This window comes from Coregonus lavaretus (genome assembly GCF_964263955.1).
Source record: "Coregonus lavaretus genome assembly, chromosome: 36".
Lineage (NCBI taxonomy): Eukaryota > Metazoa > Chordata > Actinopteri > Salmoniformes > Salmonidae > Coregonus > Coregonus lavaretus.
Window position 1 is genome coordinate 30,427,883 of NC_140023.1, and position 18,208 is coordinate 30,446,090.

Below are 18,208 nucleotides of genomic sequence, written 5' to 3' on the forward strand. Positions count from 1 at the left end.
TAAAGTATCTAAAATTGACTGTGTAGCTCAATTAAGTTACTTATATATGATTTGGGCATGAAGCACGAAAAATGCTAATATTGACTTGCATTGGATTTGGGCCAGAAGTGCTGAATGCTGAAAAATTAGCATTTGGAAACAGTGGCCAGGTAAACAAATCCAAAGCATGGATTGCTGTCATACCTTGTCCATAGACTGCTTACAGGGTAAGGAAACCAACATGTCATTTTGTAATTTAGGTGAACTATCCCTTTAAGAAACAAAAAATGTGCGAAGGCTTTATTTACCTAATAAAACTATGGAGTCCTAATCTCTCCACGGATTGCTGATAGGATTGATGTCAGTATGTCTTAATTCCTTCACTACTCTCAGAAACGACTGTTTTTCCACCTCTTGGTTGAGCAGAATCAGGCAGTGTTCGGTCAGTATTGGTCAGTCTTCTGTACTCACTGGGCTTGTTTTAACAATGGTCCGCGGTCATCAATCATATCAGGCAGCAAGCAGGCAACGATGAGCTGGTGAAAATAGTTGACGGCTTGACACAACTTGGCCATTGGTGCCGCTCCGAATTCCAAGCCTTCACCGTCTGAAAGGATTACTTGCATATATTTCGTCGCACAAGAAAGCATTCATGCCCCTTTTTGCAGAGTTTTTATTGGATTTTTATAGTTGATTTCTTTGTGTGTGAGCCACCCCTCCTTCCCAAACCCACATCTTGATATATATCTTTGCATCCCGTTATTACTTTTCTTTAAATTAAAGAGAGGTTGAAAAATTGACACGTCTACTAGTCCCTGACAACATTCCATCCAATAAATCTTATTGCATGAGGAGGAAAATATGGGCCTAGTGTTTGAACTCCTACCCATACTTGAAGCTGCAATATGTAACTTTTTGGGTGACCAGACCAAATTCACATAGAAATATAAATTACTGATCTATCATTTTAAGCAAGTCTAAGAAGCAGTAGATCGGTTCTATTTGCACTATTTCTATGCTTCCCGGTCCTAAGTTTTGTTTTTGCGCCTTTTACTTTCGGTTTTGTACACCAACTTCAAACAGCTGAAAATGCAATATTTTTGGTTATGGAAAATATATTTCACAGCAGTTTGGATGGTACAATGATTCTCTACACAACGACTGCTTGTCTTGTCACATAACCTGAAATTAGGCAAACTATTAGAATTTTTGCAACCTTCTCTACAGTTCTTCACCAGGTTTCCTTCGGGCAGCCACGCTTCCGTTTTCCATCTGTTCTCCTCTTTACCCAGGACATCACCAAACACAGGATGATTTCTTCACCAAGGTCAGAAAGTCCTGTGATTTTGCCCTTTTAAAGTAAATACTTATGGATATTGAACAAACTAAGGCCAATATTTGAAAAAGAGATGCAATGATTAACAATCAGAAGAACATTTTGCACTCCTCTTCAGGACACATACAGTTGGCAATTTCTCAGGTAAAGTGTTGGACCAGTCCTGGTCCTGGGGATCAAAAGGGGTGCACATTTCAGTTTCTGCCCTAGCACTAACATGCTAGATGATGAGTTGATTAGAATCAGGTGTGAGACTGCCTGAAAGCTCCTGAAGTCCAACTTCGGAGCCTGGTTACCCCCTTCGATCATGAAACAATAGAGATTGTAATGGCCGTGTCAGGATTTCTCACCTGACTGCTTATACATAGAACTACAATAGGGAACTTTTAAGTAATTTCCTTATGATAAAGTATGACAACATAATTGCATTTCTCATACCACACACCACAATCACCACATTGTCTGTAATGACTTCAGAAACATAATATGCTCGCATTGGATGTGATTTAAGTCCACCTCTTTGATTGCATCTCAATATCACTAACACATTCCTGCATCTTTAAGCAGTAGTGAAACAGGCCTTTTTTCATACAAGATGAGCAGCAACGATAAACACACTTCCATTGAATCTTTTGTCGTGGCATGGTGACGGCATTGCGGCAAGGCGTATGATTCACCTCATGTAACATTTCCTGTATGTCACCGGGCATCATGTCTTACAAAGCTTTGTGAGTGAGAACGATGTGTCATTCTCCACCTATGCTATCTTTTTCCCACAAGGCAGGAAGGAAGAGGGGCAGAGGATCTTGCACAATGGCCCACAGTGGTGAGTTTACATAGCTGAGATACCCAGAAAGATACCCAGGGCACTCTCTGAAGCCCGCTGTCACATAAAGGCCTGATAGGAACTAATCAGTGCTGGTGGTTTTAACTGTCAGGCAAATCTGATGGGTCGGACCTCACATGGTCTCCGGTACACTGTCTGAACGTGTGACAGATTTTATCTGAGCATGGGCCTGAAATCTATCCTGCTGCTGCCTGCCTTAGGTGCTCTGTTCGTGTGGCTCTCAATTATCCCATAAAAAAAGGGAGTTCTGTACACACTTAGAAAATAAGGTTCTTCAAGTGTTTGTTGGTAAGGGGGATGGTTCTATGGCAACCATAACTCTTTGAGCCAACGGTTCTTTGCAGTTCAGAAAAGGGTGAAGGGGCCTCATTTATAAACGTTGCATACGTACAAAATATACCCCAAAACAAATGTATGATAAAAATCTGAAATACCTTATTTACATAAGTATTCAGACCCTTTGCTATGGGACTCAAAATTGAGCTCAGGTGCATCCTGTTTCCATTGACCATCCTTGAGATGTTTATACAACTTGATTGGAGTCCACCTGTGGTAAATTTAATTGATTGGACATGATTTGGAAAGGCACACACCTTTCTATATAAGGTCCCACAGTTGACAGCGCCTGTCAGAGCAAAAACCAAGCCATGAGGTCGAAGGAATTGTCTGTATAGCGCCGAGACATGATTGTGTCGAGGCACAGATCTGAAGAAGGGTACCAAAAAATGTCTGCAGCATTGAAGGTCCCCAAGAACATAGTGGCCTCCATTATTCTAAAATGGAAGAAGTTTGGAACCACCAAGACTCTTCCTAGAACTGGCCGCCCGGCCAAACTGAGCAATCGGGAGAGAAGGGCCTTGGTCAGGGAGGTCACAAGAACCCGATGGTTACTCTGACAGAGCTGCAGAGTTCCTCTGTGGAGATGGTTAGAGCCTTCCAGAAGGACAACCATCTCTGCAGCACTCCAACAATCAGGCCTTTATGGTAGAGAGGCCAGACGGAAGCAACTCCTCAGGAAAAAGCACGACAGCCCGCTTGGAGTTTGCCAAAAGGCACCTAAAGGACTCTCAGACCACCAGAAACAGGATTTTCTGGTCTGATGAAACCAAGATTGAACTCTTTGGCCTGAATGCCAAGCGTCACGTCTGGAGGAAACCTGGCACCATCCCTACGGTGAAGCATGGTGGTGGCAGCATCATGTTGTGGGGATGTTTTGCAGAGGCAGGGACTGGGAGGCTAGTCAGGATCGAGGGAAAGATGAACAGAGCAAAGTTCAGAGAGATCCTTGATGAAAACCTGCTCCAGAGTGCTCAGGACCTCAGACTGGGTGAAGGTTCACCTTCGAACAGGACAACGACCCTAAGCACACAGTCAATACAGCACAGGAGTGGCTTCGGGACAAGTCTCTGAATGTCCTTGAGTGGCCCAGCCAGAGCACCGACTTGAACCCGATCGAACATCTCTGGAGAAACCTGAAAATAGATGTGCAGTGACGCTCTCCATCCGACCTGACAAAACTTGAGAGGATCTGCAGAGAAGAATGGGAGAAACTCCCCAAATACAGGTGTGCCAAGCTTGTAGCGTCATACCCAAGAAGACTTGAGGCTGTAATCGCTGCCAAAGGTGCTTCAACAAAGTACTGAGTAAAGGGTCTGAATACTTATGTAAATGTGATATTTCTGTTTTTTTATTTTTAATAAAAAAATATTTTTCTATGGAGTATTGTTTGTAGTTTGATGAGGGAAAAAAACTATTGAATCCATTTAATAATAAGACTGTAACGTAATATTTTTTTTTGAAATAAGTCAAGGGGTCTGGATACTTTTCGAATGCACTGTATGTGCATTTTCCCAACAGTGGTGTGTTTCCACCAAATTAACTTTTTGTGGGACAAAATCTGTGTGTGATAACGTAGTGCACTGCCATATTAATTTTACGGACACAAAAAGATCCCACCTTGTCTAGCGTATTTTGTTTTATTGACAGTTGGAAAGTTTACCGCCAAATTTTGTTTTCATCAGGCCTGTCATTACTTTTTTTTATTAGACATGTACTTTACTCGCATAAAAATGTTGGACGGAAACCTGTTTATTGTTACCATAAAGGTGAATGGAGGGCGTATTCCAATTGGAGTTATAATGCTCATTCAAATGCACACAGTTTTAGGACAAGTCTGATTTATAAAGGGAAACATGCATATATATGGCATGCACCAAGTTCATAAATCTCAATATTTTTAGAAATACTTATTCTTTTAAAAAATGGCACACGCAGATTTTTTATGTGAAATTTATGCAACGTTGTAAATTAGGCCTCAGGGCTTTTTTACTGATAATCAAAATGTAGGGGCGGCTCGTTCGAATATTTGGGGGGGGGGGGGGTTCACGCAGTTCTTTTTGCAACCATGAGTGACAGTGCCATTCCAGTTTATGTGTTCTGTTGTTTTATGCCATCATATATAAAAAAATTCTATTGCAATCAATGCAATGAAGATAGTATTTTAAAAGATTATGTGCCAAATAAGAACTCTTGTCAAAATCAAATATTAGTTAGACATATTCATTTTCTATTTAAAAATAGATTATATTAAATACAGTGGGGAAAAAAGTATTTAGTCAGCCACCAATTGTGCAAGTTCTCCCACTTCAAAAGATGAGAGAGGCCTGTAATTTTCATCATAGGTACACGTCAACTATGACAGACAAAATGAGGAAAAAAATCCTGAAAATCACATTGTAGGACTTTAAATGAATTTATTTGCAAATTATGGTGGAAAATAAGTATTTGTTCAATAACAAAAGTTTCTCAATACTTTGTTATATACCCTTTGTTGGCAATGACACAGGTCAAACGTTTTCTGTAAGTCTTCACAAGGTTTTCACACACTGTTGCTGGTATTTTGGCCCATTCCTCCATGCAGATCTCCTCTAGAGCAGTGATGTTTTGGGGCTGTCGCTGGGCAACACGGACTTTCAACTCCGTCCAAAGATTTTCTATGGGGTTGAGATCTGGAGACTGGCTAGGCCACTCCAGGACCTTGAAATGCTTCTTACGAAGCCACTCCTTCGTTGCCCGGGTGGTGTGTTTGGGATCATTGTCATGCTGAAAGACCCAGCCACGTTTCATCTTCAATGCCCTTGCTGATGGAAGGAGGTTTTCACTCAAAATCTCACGATACATGGCCCCATTCATTCTTTCCTTTACACGGATCAGTCGTCCTGGTCCCTTTGCAGAAAAACAGCCCCAAAGCATGATGTTTCCACCCCCATGCTTCACAGTAGGTATGGTGTTCTTTGGATACAACTCAGCATTCTTTGTCCTCCAAACACGATGAGTTGAGTTTTTACCAAAAAGTTATATTTTGGTTTCATCTGACCATATGACATTCTCCCAATCCTCTTCTGGATCATCCAAATGCACTCTTGCAAACTTCAGACGGGCCTGGACATGTACTGGCTTAAGCAGGGGGACACGTCTGGCACTGCAGGATTTGAGTCCCTGGCGGCGTAGTGTGTTACTGATGGTAAGCTTTGTTACTTTGGTTCCAGCTCTCTGCAGGTCATTCACTAGGTCCCCCCGTGTGGTTCTGGAATTTTTGCTCACCGTTCTTGTGATAATTTTGACCCCACGGGGTGAGATCTTGTGTGGAGCTCCAGATCGAGGGAGATTATCAGTGGTCTTGTATGTCTTCCATTTCCTAATAATTACTCCCACAGTTGATTTCTTCAAACCAAGCTGCTTACCTATTGCAGATTCAGTCTTCCCAGCCTGGTGCAGGTCTACAATTTTGTTTCTGGTCTCCTTTGACAGCTCTTTGGTCTTTGCCATAGTGGAGTTTGGAGTGTGACTGTTTGAGGTTGTGGACAGGTGTATTTTATACTGATAACAAGTGCAAACAGGTGCCATTAATACAGGTAACTAGTGGAGGACAGAGGAGCCTCTTAAAGAAGAAGTTACAGGTCTGTGAGAGCCAGAAATCTTGCTTGTTTGTAGGTGACCAAATACTTATTTTCCACCATAATTAGCAAATAAATTCATTAAAAATCCTACAATGTGATTTTCTGGATTTTGTTTCTCTCAATTTGACTGTCATAGTTAACGTGTACCTATGATGAAAATTACAGGCCTCTCTCATCTTTTTAAGTGGGAGAACTTGCACAATTGGTGGCTGACTAATTACTTTTTTTCCCCACTGTATATAGTAACTGCTAACACAATAATACCTTTGAAATTATAATTCTGCACAAAACAATATGTTATTATGTACCATATACCGTATTATGGCTAACCAGAATAAAGAACCCTGTATAAAGAACCCTTCTTTGTAGAACCTTTGAGATTGAGAAGGGTTCTTTATAGAACCTTAAGAAATGTTTTTTTTTTACAGTACCATAACTGTTCTATGTAGAACCTTTTGAGCATGGTTCTTTATATAACCTTTTGAAAAGGGTTCTACAGTATATGGCACCAAAAAGGGTTCTGCTGTGTAAGAACCTTTTTTTTAGTACTATATACCGTAGATCCCTTTTTGTTAAGTGTGTACTACACACTTACAAAAAATTAAGTGGCTGCTGATCCTAGTTATCTGGAACTATCTTCCCCACAGCTAAAGGTCTTATGCTTCTGCGCATGTGTGGGATTCTCTACTTTAACACAGTCTCTGCTCTACTCATTTGGCTGTCCAGAGAACAGGCTACACTGGAGAATGGTGCCCAGCAAATAATCACCCCGATAATTGCCTCGAAACTGAACCTAAACTATACCGAAACAATTTCACAAATATAACAACAGATTAAATAAATTAAGTAAAGTATGATGGGGAAAAAAGGGGGAGAATGGGTGAGTTGATAAGCGAGGGGAAGCGAACGATGCATAATTATGTAATCACCAATTGTGAATGAAGAACAGGGCAGGCCATCCTATTGTATTGATCCATTCTAATTCTAATCTTATGTATAATTATAATCTATATCAGTTCACCAAATCAAAGCAGTCTTATTAGTCTACTCCGGCCTACATGGAGTGGGCTACACAGTGAGAGCGTGTGTAATTGTACATGTTGAACGGCTTTAATATCTACTATCCAATTGATGCCATTGCGTGAAGACGCACACGTGCATGAGCTGACAATAATGTACTATTTTTGACAGCTGTCATATCAACACATATTCATTATAATGCCATTATTTATTTTGTTTCACTATTTATCCCTATTTACCACTTGGCACATATAATGATGTTTAGGCTACTGATGTTTTCATCATTTGAATGTGCGTCTTGGTATATATATATATATTTTGTTATAAAAAGCTGTTACCATGTTCCAACACATACAGTATGCTTTCTGTTTCAAAGTTGTAACAAAGGCACTCCACTAAAATTGATTGAACACCTGAATTATTATTTAATTTTTTTGTACAGTAACATAAAATATGAAAAATAAATACATGTATTCTAATGTTACCCAAGGCCTTCATAAACACAACCAAATGATTATTTTTGCGACAGCATAAATGACCGACCGGCTCGATTAGGTCTTATGTAGCAAAATTTGAAATTGTGTTTTTTTTACATTGGATAAAAGTAGAGACTCAGAGCTAGAAAATGGTATATCATACACTACAGTTGAGGAACAATGGGAAAGTAATTCTGCTTTGACAGTTGATAAACTTGTAACCTCACTTTTGAGAAAATGGCCCTTGAATGTTTTGGTAAACCTACTGGAGAGCTCTTCTTTGTCTACACCCCTTCAGATTCATTCACACCCTCTTAAGCCTTAGCTCCACCCATCTCTTTAAGGATTCACATGTGAGGCCATGTACTAAACAACAAAAGATTTCAAGACTGAAGGCTGGTTTATGGTATGGGTGTGTTTGTAAATTCAATCTGGAGTGCCAGAGTGCGCTCAGCGTGCGCTCAGGGCATTTGTAAACTCAGAACGTTTCTCTCTCGGAGCGTTCAGAGCGCACACTGGACGCTCTAGTCGAGGAGTAGGGTTGATCCGAGCAATCTGACCTATCAACAGAAGTCAAGCACCCAAGCTAACTGGCTAACGTTGGCTAGCTTGCTAGCTACTTCCAGACACAAATGAGAGAACAGCTCACTCTGACCATTTTACTGGACCTAGCAGAGCTGGTTAGGCTATTTTTATGCTATCCAGAGCGTTGGTGACTGTAACTGTGCTGCTAGCAACAATTTAATTACGATTTATTTTCAACGTTTACTGACACCGGCCATATTCAACGGGTGTTGAGCATTCGTAAATTCGTAAGTTATTCTGCGCTCTGGCACACTCAGACGAGAGTGCTCTGAAATCGGAGTAGATTGCCAGAGCGAATTTACCAGCTACGTCTATCGACAGTTGTCGCAGTGGAATCATGAACATTCTATTGAAAAGATACTTGCATAGTGGAGTCTTTTGTTTAGACATGTAGCTAGCTGGCTAAACAATGAACCATAATCCCAACTCATAACGTTACTACCCTGCATGAATCTGCAGGTAACTAACCAACCAGGTTCAATGTTAGCTAGCTAGCTAACATTAGACTATAACTAGCAAATTAGAAACGTTTAATATCTGAAAATGTAGCTAGCTAGACTGTCTTACCCGTATACATGGATGGACGCTTCTCCCTCTGTCACGGATGCCATGGTTGCCCTTAGTTTGAAGATGTAATCCGGAAAAAGGTGTTTTATACAACAGCCTTCTGTGTGTTCTTTTCGACTCCCTCTGCATATTTGCAATCAAACGCCAGACTTTTCTCCATCATCTTAGCTATCACACTCTAATTCCACCGGGCATTCCACTGATTTCAAAACTCGGTCCTCCAGAAAGTAGAGAGCAACATTTTTGCGGTTCTACTATGTGATATCTTTCAAAAAAGCTGCGTTAGAAAGGATTACCTACACATACTGACCAGCTCATGTTATAGACAGATCATGGCTAGCAGGAAGGTTCCTGTCTTTTTCCGTGGCTAAACCAACTACGCTCGTAATTTAACAATTTTATTCGTATTTACAGATGGCATACAAGTTTGTTATTAAGACAAATGAAAGTTCACATGTTCCAGAAGGTATTTCTGCAAGAAAACGCATTTTGATTTAAAAAATGGTTTACGTTCAAATGGCTCGCCTGTGAAGTAGTGACCTCCTGAAAAGAGAATTACCTTTTGATCAATCAAGGTAGACATATCTATGATCCCTCTCAGTATCAATATACAGTGAGGGAAAAAAGTATTTGATCCCCTGCTGATTTTGTACGCCGAGGGAGATAGACAGTTCTTTTTTGTTTCTTCCATTTGTGAATAATCGCACCAACTGTTGTCACCTTCTCACCAAGCTGCTTGGCGATGGTCTTGTAGCCCATTCCAGCCTTGTGTAGGTCTACAATCTTGTCCCTGACATCCTTGGAGAGCTCTTTGGTCTTGGCCATGGTGGAGAGTTTGGAATCTGATTGATTGATTGCTTCTGTGGACAGGTGTCTTTTATACAGGTAACAAGCTGAGATTAGGTGCTCCTAATCTCAGCTCGTTACCTGTATAAAAGACACCTGGGAGCCAGAAATCTTTCTGATTGAGAGGGGGTCAAATACTTATTTCCCTCATTAAAATGCAAATCAATTTATGACATTTCTGACATGCGTTTTTCTGGATTTTTTTGTTGTTATTCTGTCTCTCACTGTTCAAATAAACCTACCATTAAAATTATAGACTGATCATTTCTTTGTCAGTGGGCAAACGTACAAAATCAGCAGGGGATCAAATACATTTTTCCCTCACTGTATACATTTAAAGTAAATAAACAATCGGCCAGATTGTGTCTGTGTTTTGCATGTGTGTTTGTGTCTCTCGATGCACATGTTTGTATGTACCTATTTGAGTACAAACAAATTAAACAGATTCTTCACAAACTAATAGAGTCAACATGTGGTTGTGATGGCTGGAGTGTGACCCTGCTCCACAGGGGCAGTTAGCGCTGCGCGGCACACAGGGGTTTCCATGCGGCCCTGTGAGGTAACAGGGTTCTGTGGTTGGCTCGGTGCACAGAGGCCTGCTCTGTACTAGCCTGCGGGGCCCTGGGCTCCATGCGTCAGACCTGGCCTTGGAGAGAAGGGCTACATTATGGGGCCTTGGCCCCCGCCACTCGCCTGTAGTTCACAGCTTTTTAAACCAGTTGAAAATGTTGTGGTGGGTCTGTGGAGTTTTTTCTCCCCTCCTAAATTTCACTTTCTAATCATGCCTCTGGGTTCTTGGCTCGGTATGCTGAGGGAACTCAGCACCCAATCATGTCAAGTAACACGTCCATGCTATCAGCCACTCTATCAAATTCTATTTGCCATCCAAAAGCCTCAATAAATGAATTCACACTCGGGCCTTGGCTCATTTAAATAGTCGTCTGAATGTACCTATTCAAATACTATTCAAATACCTGCTCTGATACATGATACTGATGGGATTAACATGGAATCATTACAGCCTGTATCTAAAGACATACCAAACATATGACCAGTGAAGGCATCTCAGACATCAAGCAACATCTCTAATGTCCTGTTTAAGCTCAGTAAGGATCACATACTGTATGTACATGCTAGCAGCAAGCCAAGAATTAGATGTCTCCTGGGGAAACATCTACAATATAACTGTCATTGGGAGTCTCTTACTGTTATTTACTACCATGGATGATATACAGGCAGGACAAGGTGAACAAGGGGCAATGTAAGACCTGAGCCAGGCTCTACCAGAATATAATTTCCCACAGAGCCTCTAAGAAGATATTTTACAGGACTCCATCCCAGTCCTCTCCTTGTCACCATTGTAAATAAAGCCATCTGGGCTGTAGAATAACCTTTGGCTCACTATCTTTTCCATATCAATCCCTGGTTAAAGTACATCATCATTCAGACAGTACAAAAGGACTTTAACAACCTTGCGACTGCAATTGAAGGTTCTCAACCAGTTCTTCTTCAAATAGGCGAGGAGAAAGGCCTGAGGAATATACGCACGTTTGCCACATATTATCTCCTTAATACCTTGCTTAATCCTCACCCTCTTCTTGATAAGAGGGAGCTAATTGCTAGTCCCTGTTGAATGGATTGTAGCTGTTTCCCTTACTGCGCTTAGCCTTGTTTGTAGAAGACCAAACTATAATATACTACCTTTAACAGATGCTGCTTTTTGTTTCAAATGTTTATGGAAATACCCGGCAACAGTCTTGTTCAATGAAACACATACACACACGCTCCTAGCGACCGTCAGATCGGTCGCCAGAGCACCGGTCTATCCATGGACTTTACTTCTGAAGATAAAATATTATACACAAAGAAACGTTGTCTGTTTTTTCAGAAGATCTGGTACCATGTTTGCCTGCCCTGTTGGTGTTGGTGGCCAGTGGGTGGGTGTGAGGTTCAGGTGGGTTCAAGCCAGAGGAGTCAAGATGGGTCACAATGGGTGTGAGGTACAGGTATCTCCTTACCAGGGGTAGTGAGTATTAGTCACAGTGGGGTGTGAGTTTCAGGTAGGTCCGTACTAGGGGGTCAGGATGGGTCACAGTGGTTGTAAGGTTCAGGTGGGTCCTAACCAGGAGGAGTCAAGATGGGTCACAGTGGGTGTGAGGTTCAGGTAAGTCCGTACCAGGGGGTCAGGATGTGTCACAGTGGGTGTGAGGTTAAGGTAGGGCCAGGCCAGAGGAGTCAACATGGGTCACAGTGGGTGTGAGAGTCAGGTGGGGCCGAGCCAGAAGAGCCATAGGAGTCCGGATGGGTCCCAGTGGGCACTGAGAGACACCCAGAACCAGCCAGCGGGTCAGTGGGTGCAGCTGTGTTGGTCTGTCATCTCAATCTGGGTCTGGTTCATCTACCCCCGGCCATGTAGAGGGCCCAGAGAGGACAGAGCTAGAGGGATTAACCCAGGTGGGGGGCTCTGTGAGTCTATTGACTGGGAACAGTGTTCAGGGGTCAGGGTCGGGTTTTACTGTACATTTGATCTCCTGATTGACGTCCCATTGTGCTATTATTGTCACATTATTATCATAACCATTTTCATATTCATCATCATCATCATTAAAAAAAAAATGTTTTATGCAATTTCTCGAAAGATGATTTCTTTGATAATTTCGCCTGGTCGCAGTAAACCTCTGCACCATACTGTCTACCGTGGTACTGTCAGCAGAGATCACCAGGAGAGAAACCCAGCAAATATGACCCAGTTGGCCCCATGTGGGTATTTGGTGGGCAAGGTTGGCAGGGGCTAGCCCACACAAAGCCCACATCATCCCAACACAGGCTAGCCAACAACAAGCCCACACCAGCCCAACTAGGGCTAGCCCTGCATGGGCTTTCCCACAACAAGCTCACACCAGCCAAACACAGGCAAGCCTACACCAGTCCAACATGGGCCAGCACACACCAAGCCCAGTTACTTCATAATAGCAGCGATAGGGCTTATTATAATATTTTGGGGCGTGGTTTGTAAATAACCCAATTCATGTTGTTAAGTTAAATAATAATACAAGATAAAAAAAAATAGCTAACACCATTCAAACCAATGAGGGTTCAGAACTTTAAAGCCAGTTATCTTGGAATCATATTTTTTCAGATAGAACCTTATAGTTCTAAGTTCACAAGTTACTTTTGTGCAACTGTTACTGAGAGTGTCGTTCCAGTTTAATTGTTCTGTTTTGTGAGGTCAACCAAAACTGTATGGTGCCGATGATGAAATCTGTAAAAAGACATGTGAATGTAACATTTGAGAAACATTTTATATTTATAGTACTTTCAGAAAGCATACAAAACCTTGAACTTTCCCACATTTTGTTGTGTTACAGCCTGAATTCAAAATTGATTAAATTGTGATGGTGTGTCACGGATCTACACACAATACCCCATAATGTCAAAGTGGAATCATGTTTTTAGAAATGTTATTCATAAATTCATAAAAAATGTAAAGCTAAAATGTCTTGAGTCAACTCTTTTCTTATGGCAAGCCAAAATAAGTTCAGGGGTAGAAATGTGCTTAACAAGTCACATAATAAGTTGCAAGGACTCACTCTGTGTACAATAATAGTATTTAACATGATTTGTAAATGACTACTCCATCTCTGTACCCATGTAAGGTCCCTCAGTCGAACAGTGAATTTCAAGCACAGATTCAACAACAAAGACAAGGGAGGTTTTCCAATGGTTTGCGAAGAAGGGCACGAATTGGTGGAAAAAAAAGGCAGACATTGAATATCTGTTTGAGTATGGTGCAGTTATTAATTACACTTTGGATGGTGTATCAATACACCCAGTCACTACAAAGATACAGGCTTCCTTCCTAACTCAGTTGCTGGAGAGGGAGGAAACTGCTCAGGGATTTCACCATGAGGCCAATGGAGACTTTAAAACAGTTACAGAGTTGAATGGCTGTAATAGGAGAAAACGGAGGATGGATCAACAACATTGTTGTTACTCCACAAAAAGTGTGAAAGAAGGAAGCCTGTACAGAATACAAATATTTCAAAAACATGCATCATGTTTGCAATAAGGCACTAAAGTAATACTGCAAAAATGTGGCAAAGAAATTAACATTTTGTCCTGAATACAAAGCGTTATGTTTGGGACAAATCCAACACAACACATCACTGAGTACCACTCTTCATATTTTAAAGCATGGTGGTAGCTGCATCATGTTATGGGTATGCTTGTCATCGGCAAGGACTAGGGAGTTTTTTAAAGATAAAAATACATGGAATAGAGCTAAGCACAGGCAAAATCCTAGAGGAAAACATGGTTCAGCCTGCTTTCCACCAGACACTGGGAGACAAATTCCCCTTTCAACAGAACAATTACCTAAATATACACTGGAGCTGCTAATCAAGATGACATTGAATGTTCCTGAGGGGCCTTGATACAGTTTTGATTTAAATCAGCTTGCATATCTTTGGCAAGTCTTGAAAATGGCTGTCTAGCAATGATCAAGAGTTTTTAAAAGAATAATGGGCAAATATTGTACAATCCAGGAGTGCAAAGCTCTTAGAGACTACCCAGAAACACTCACAGCTTTAATTGCTGCCAAAGGTAATTCTAAGGCGTTGACTCAGGGGGTTGAATACTTATCTAATAAGGATATATTAGTGTTATATTTTCCATACATTTTCACTTTGACATCATATAGTATTTTTTGTAGATCATTGACAAAAAAATGACAATCAAATCCATTTTATTCCAACTTTGTAACAACAAAATGTGAAAAAGGTCAAGGGGTGTGAATACTTTCTGAAGGCACGGTATATGATAATAATAACTTTGTTGTCTTTCTGATACAAAGTAATGGGCAGCTGTTCCAAAATGGTGGGCTTATTTCAGGTGCAGTGAGGGCTGCCCTTGGAACCACCTGCCTTGGGGCGAATGTGGAAGCAATGAGCAAAGGCATATCGGACCAATATGGGCAGCCAATGTGGGTTCAATGCTGCATTGGGCCCACATCGTGCCAATATGGACATGTTTGCTGGGGAAAAAACTGCTAATTTTAGGCGAAGTGAGGGCTGCCCTCACCAGATATGGGCTGCAAATGCCTTGTGGGCCAATGTGGAGCCGATGAGCAAAGGCGCGTCTTCCCAATGTGGGCAGCCTATGTGGGGCAAATATTTCAGCCCCGCATTGGGCCCACATTGTGCCAATTAGGACATGTTTGCTGGAAAGAGCTCCAGGCTGTTTAGAGTTGGGGTGCCAGTGAGGCTGAACACAAAACTCATACTTCACCAAACGGAGATGTCATCAGGGTTCACCGCTCAGAACCCCCATCTCTTGGAAGCGGGGTGCCGAAGCGAGACCTCACCTTGTTCCAGTTCTGAATGGACTGGGGGGAATGGGGGGTAGGAAGTGGGTAGTAGAGTTGAAGGCCTTGGCAGCTGTGTGAGTCCACACGTCTTGACGGATGATGTCTCTGCACAGACGGATGGATCCAAAAGCTGCCCTTAGGCTCGTCTGTGACATTTGATGCAGGTGCGCGGGCCCAGAGGTGGAAAACTTCCATTGACTCTGCAAATAAAGAGGCCTCTTAAAAATCACACACTACAGAGACAGAGGGAGAGCCCAAAGCATTTTCCTCATAATTTCAAACCAAACTTGTAGCCCTTGATAGTATTGCTACAAGCCAAACATTTTCACATTCCCAAGGAGTCAATATGAAATAGCATATAGCTTATCTTAATTATTTTAATCTGCCAAAGAGGCGGTTGTTGTGGAGCTCAAATGCTGTTCAGACAGAGGGGAAGTTTGGTGTTCTACATCTGCATTGGTTGCTGTTTGGGGTTTTAGGCTGGGTTTCTGTATAGCACTTTGTGACATCTGCTGATGTAAAAAGGGCTTTATATATACTATTTGATTGATTGATTATGCCACTTTGCTTCTCCACCTGAATATAACCCTGTGTGTGAAGGAGGCATTTGTGTTTCCATGTGTATGTTCTACGTGTCCCCACGCTCCAACGTATGTGAAGAAACTCGCTCCAGAAAAACAGCCACCACTCTTAATGCAACGGCAGGTTTTTCTTTTTTTGTCCCTCTTTCCAAATCTAGTTGCAGCGTAGCTTTTAAGTCCTTGCCATCATCTTGATAAACATACATAAACAGTGCACACAAGACAAAGGACAACAGCCATGTTGCAATTTCCTATGACAGCGGAACAATACAACTTCACTTCCATCTCGGACAAACTCCCTGCCCTTCCCTTGTTAGGAGTACCAGACAAAGCCTGCAAGCGAGTGCCAGGTACCTACAGTACCTGCCTCCTAAAGTGATGGACCACACATCTCTTTTCCACTCGCCCTCTTCTCTGATTGTAAACTGAACTCTGAAAAAGAGGATAACTGAAAATGTTTTGCTCTCACTTTGCCTTTTTCTCTCTAGTCATATAACAGTACAGTTACACTCATGAGATGTTGTTTGGGGAGACAATGTTTCTGATTACTGCCCCAGGGTTTATTTAAATAAATATTTGGGGTGTCCTCCCAGTTACTTCTCCCAGGTGGGGTCTAGGAGTTTCTGCAAAAGCAGAAAGTAAATGTCTCTGTGTCCAGTGTAAGCTGACCAATAATTATTCAGGGTTGTATTGACCTTTTCACTTATTTTGAAATTAATAACTCGAAAAGTTGGGTAACAGTCTTCCACATGTAACATGCTGCATAGAAGTCCCATTTCTTGGAATAATTGCATGGGTACAGGACCCATAGTTATTTATTTGAAACAAATACCTTATTCGCAGTTATCATGTACAGCTAGACTCAATGGTTACAAGATAGCAGCATGGACTAAGGGCAATTTCATGTACAATCTTACCTAAATATGCACATGATGAAAACATAAGCCTGCAATTTCCTCTATTGTGCTTTCATAATCATTAAGAGGTGACTGGTGCATCCTTTTCACTGGTATGTAAATGTCATGAAATCAAATCAAATCAAATTTGATTGGTCACATACAGATATTTAGCAGACGTTATTGAAATGCTTGTGTTCCTAGCTCCAACAGTGCAGTAGTATCTAACAATTCACAACAATACACACATCTAAAAGTAAAATAATGTAATTAAGAAATATATATATATTAGAATGAGCAATGTTAGAGTCGCATTGACTAAAATACAGTAGAATAGAATACAGTATATACAGTTGAAGTCGGAAGTTTACATACACCTTAGCCAAAAACATTTAAACTCAGTTTTTCACAATTCCTGACATTTAATCCTGGTAAAAATTCCCTGTCTTAGGTCAGTTAGAATCACCACTTTATTTTAAGAAAGTGAAATGTCAGAATAATAGTAGAGAGAATGATTTATTTCAGCTTTTATTTCTTTCATCACATTCCCAGTGGGTCAGAAGTTTACATTAACTCAATTAGTATTTGGTAGCATTGCCTTTAAATTGTTTAACTTGGGTCAAACGTTTCGGGTAGCCTTCCAGAAGCTTCTCACAATAAGTTGGGTGAATTCTGTCCCATTCCTCCTGACAGAGCTGGTGTAACTGAGTCAGGTTTGTAGGCCTCCTTGCTCACACACACTTTTTCAGTTCTGCCCACAAATCTTCTATAGGATTGAGGTCAGGGCTTTGTAATGGCCACTCCAATACCTTGACTTTGTTGTCCTTAAGCCATTTTGCCACAACTGTGGAAGTATGCTTGGGGTCATTGTCCATTTGGAAGACCCATTTGCGACCAAGCTTTAACTTCCTGACTGATGTCTTGATATGTTGCTTCAATATATCCACATAATTTTCCTTCCTCATGATGCCATCAATTTTTTGAAGTGCACCAGTCCCTCCTGCAGCAAAGCACCCCCACAGCATGATGCTGCCACCCCCGTGCTTCACAGTTGGGATGGTGTTCTTCGGCTTGCAAGCGGCCCCCTTTTTCCTCCAAACATAACGATGGTCATTATGGCCAAACAGTTCTATTTTTGTTTCATCAGACCAGATGACATTTCTCCAAAAAGTACCATCTTTGTCCCCATGTGCAGTTGCAAACCGTAGTCTGGCTTTTTTATGGCGGTTTTGGAGCAGTGGCTTCTTCCTTGCTGAGCGGCCTTTCAGGTAATGTCGATATAGGACTCGTTTTACTGTGGATATAGATAATTTTGTATCTGTTTTCCATCTTCACAAGGTCCTTGCTGTTGTTCTGGGATTGATTTGCCCTTTTCGCACTAAAGTACGTTCATCTCTAAGAGACAGAACGCGTTTCCTTCCTGAGCGGTATGACAGCTGCTTGGTCCCATTCTGTTTATACTTGAGTACTATTGTTTGTGCAGATGAATGTGGTACCTTCAGGCGTTTAGAAATTGCTCCCAAGGATGAACCAGACTTGGCTGATTTCTTTTGATTTTCCCTTGATGTCAAGCAAAGAGGCACTGAGTTTGAAGGTAGGCCTTGAAATACATCCACAAGTACAACTCCAATTGACTCAAATGATGTCAATTAGCCTATCAGAAGCTTCTAAAGCCATGACATCATTTTCTGGAATTTTCCAAGCTGTTTAAAGGCACAGTCAACTTAGCTTATGTAAACTTCTGACCTACT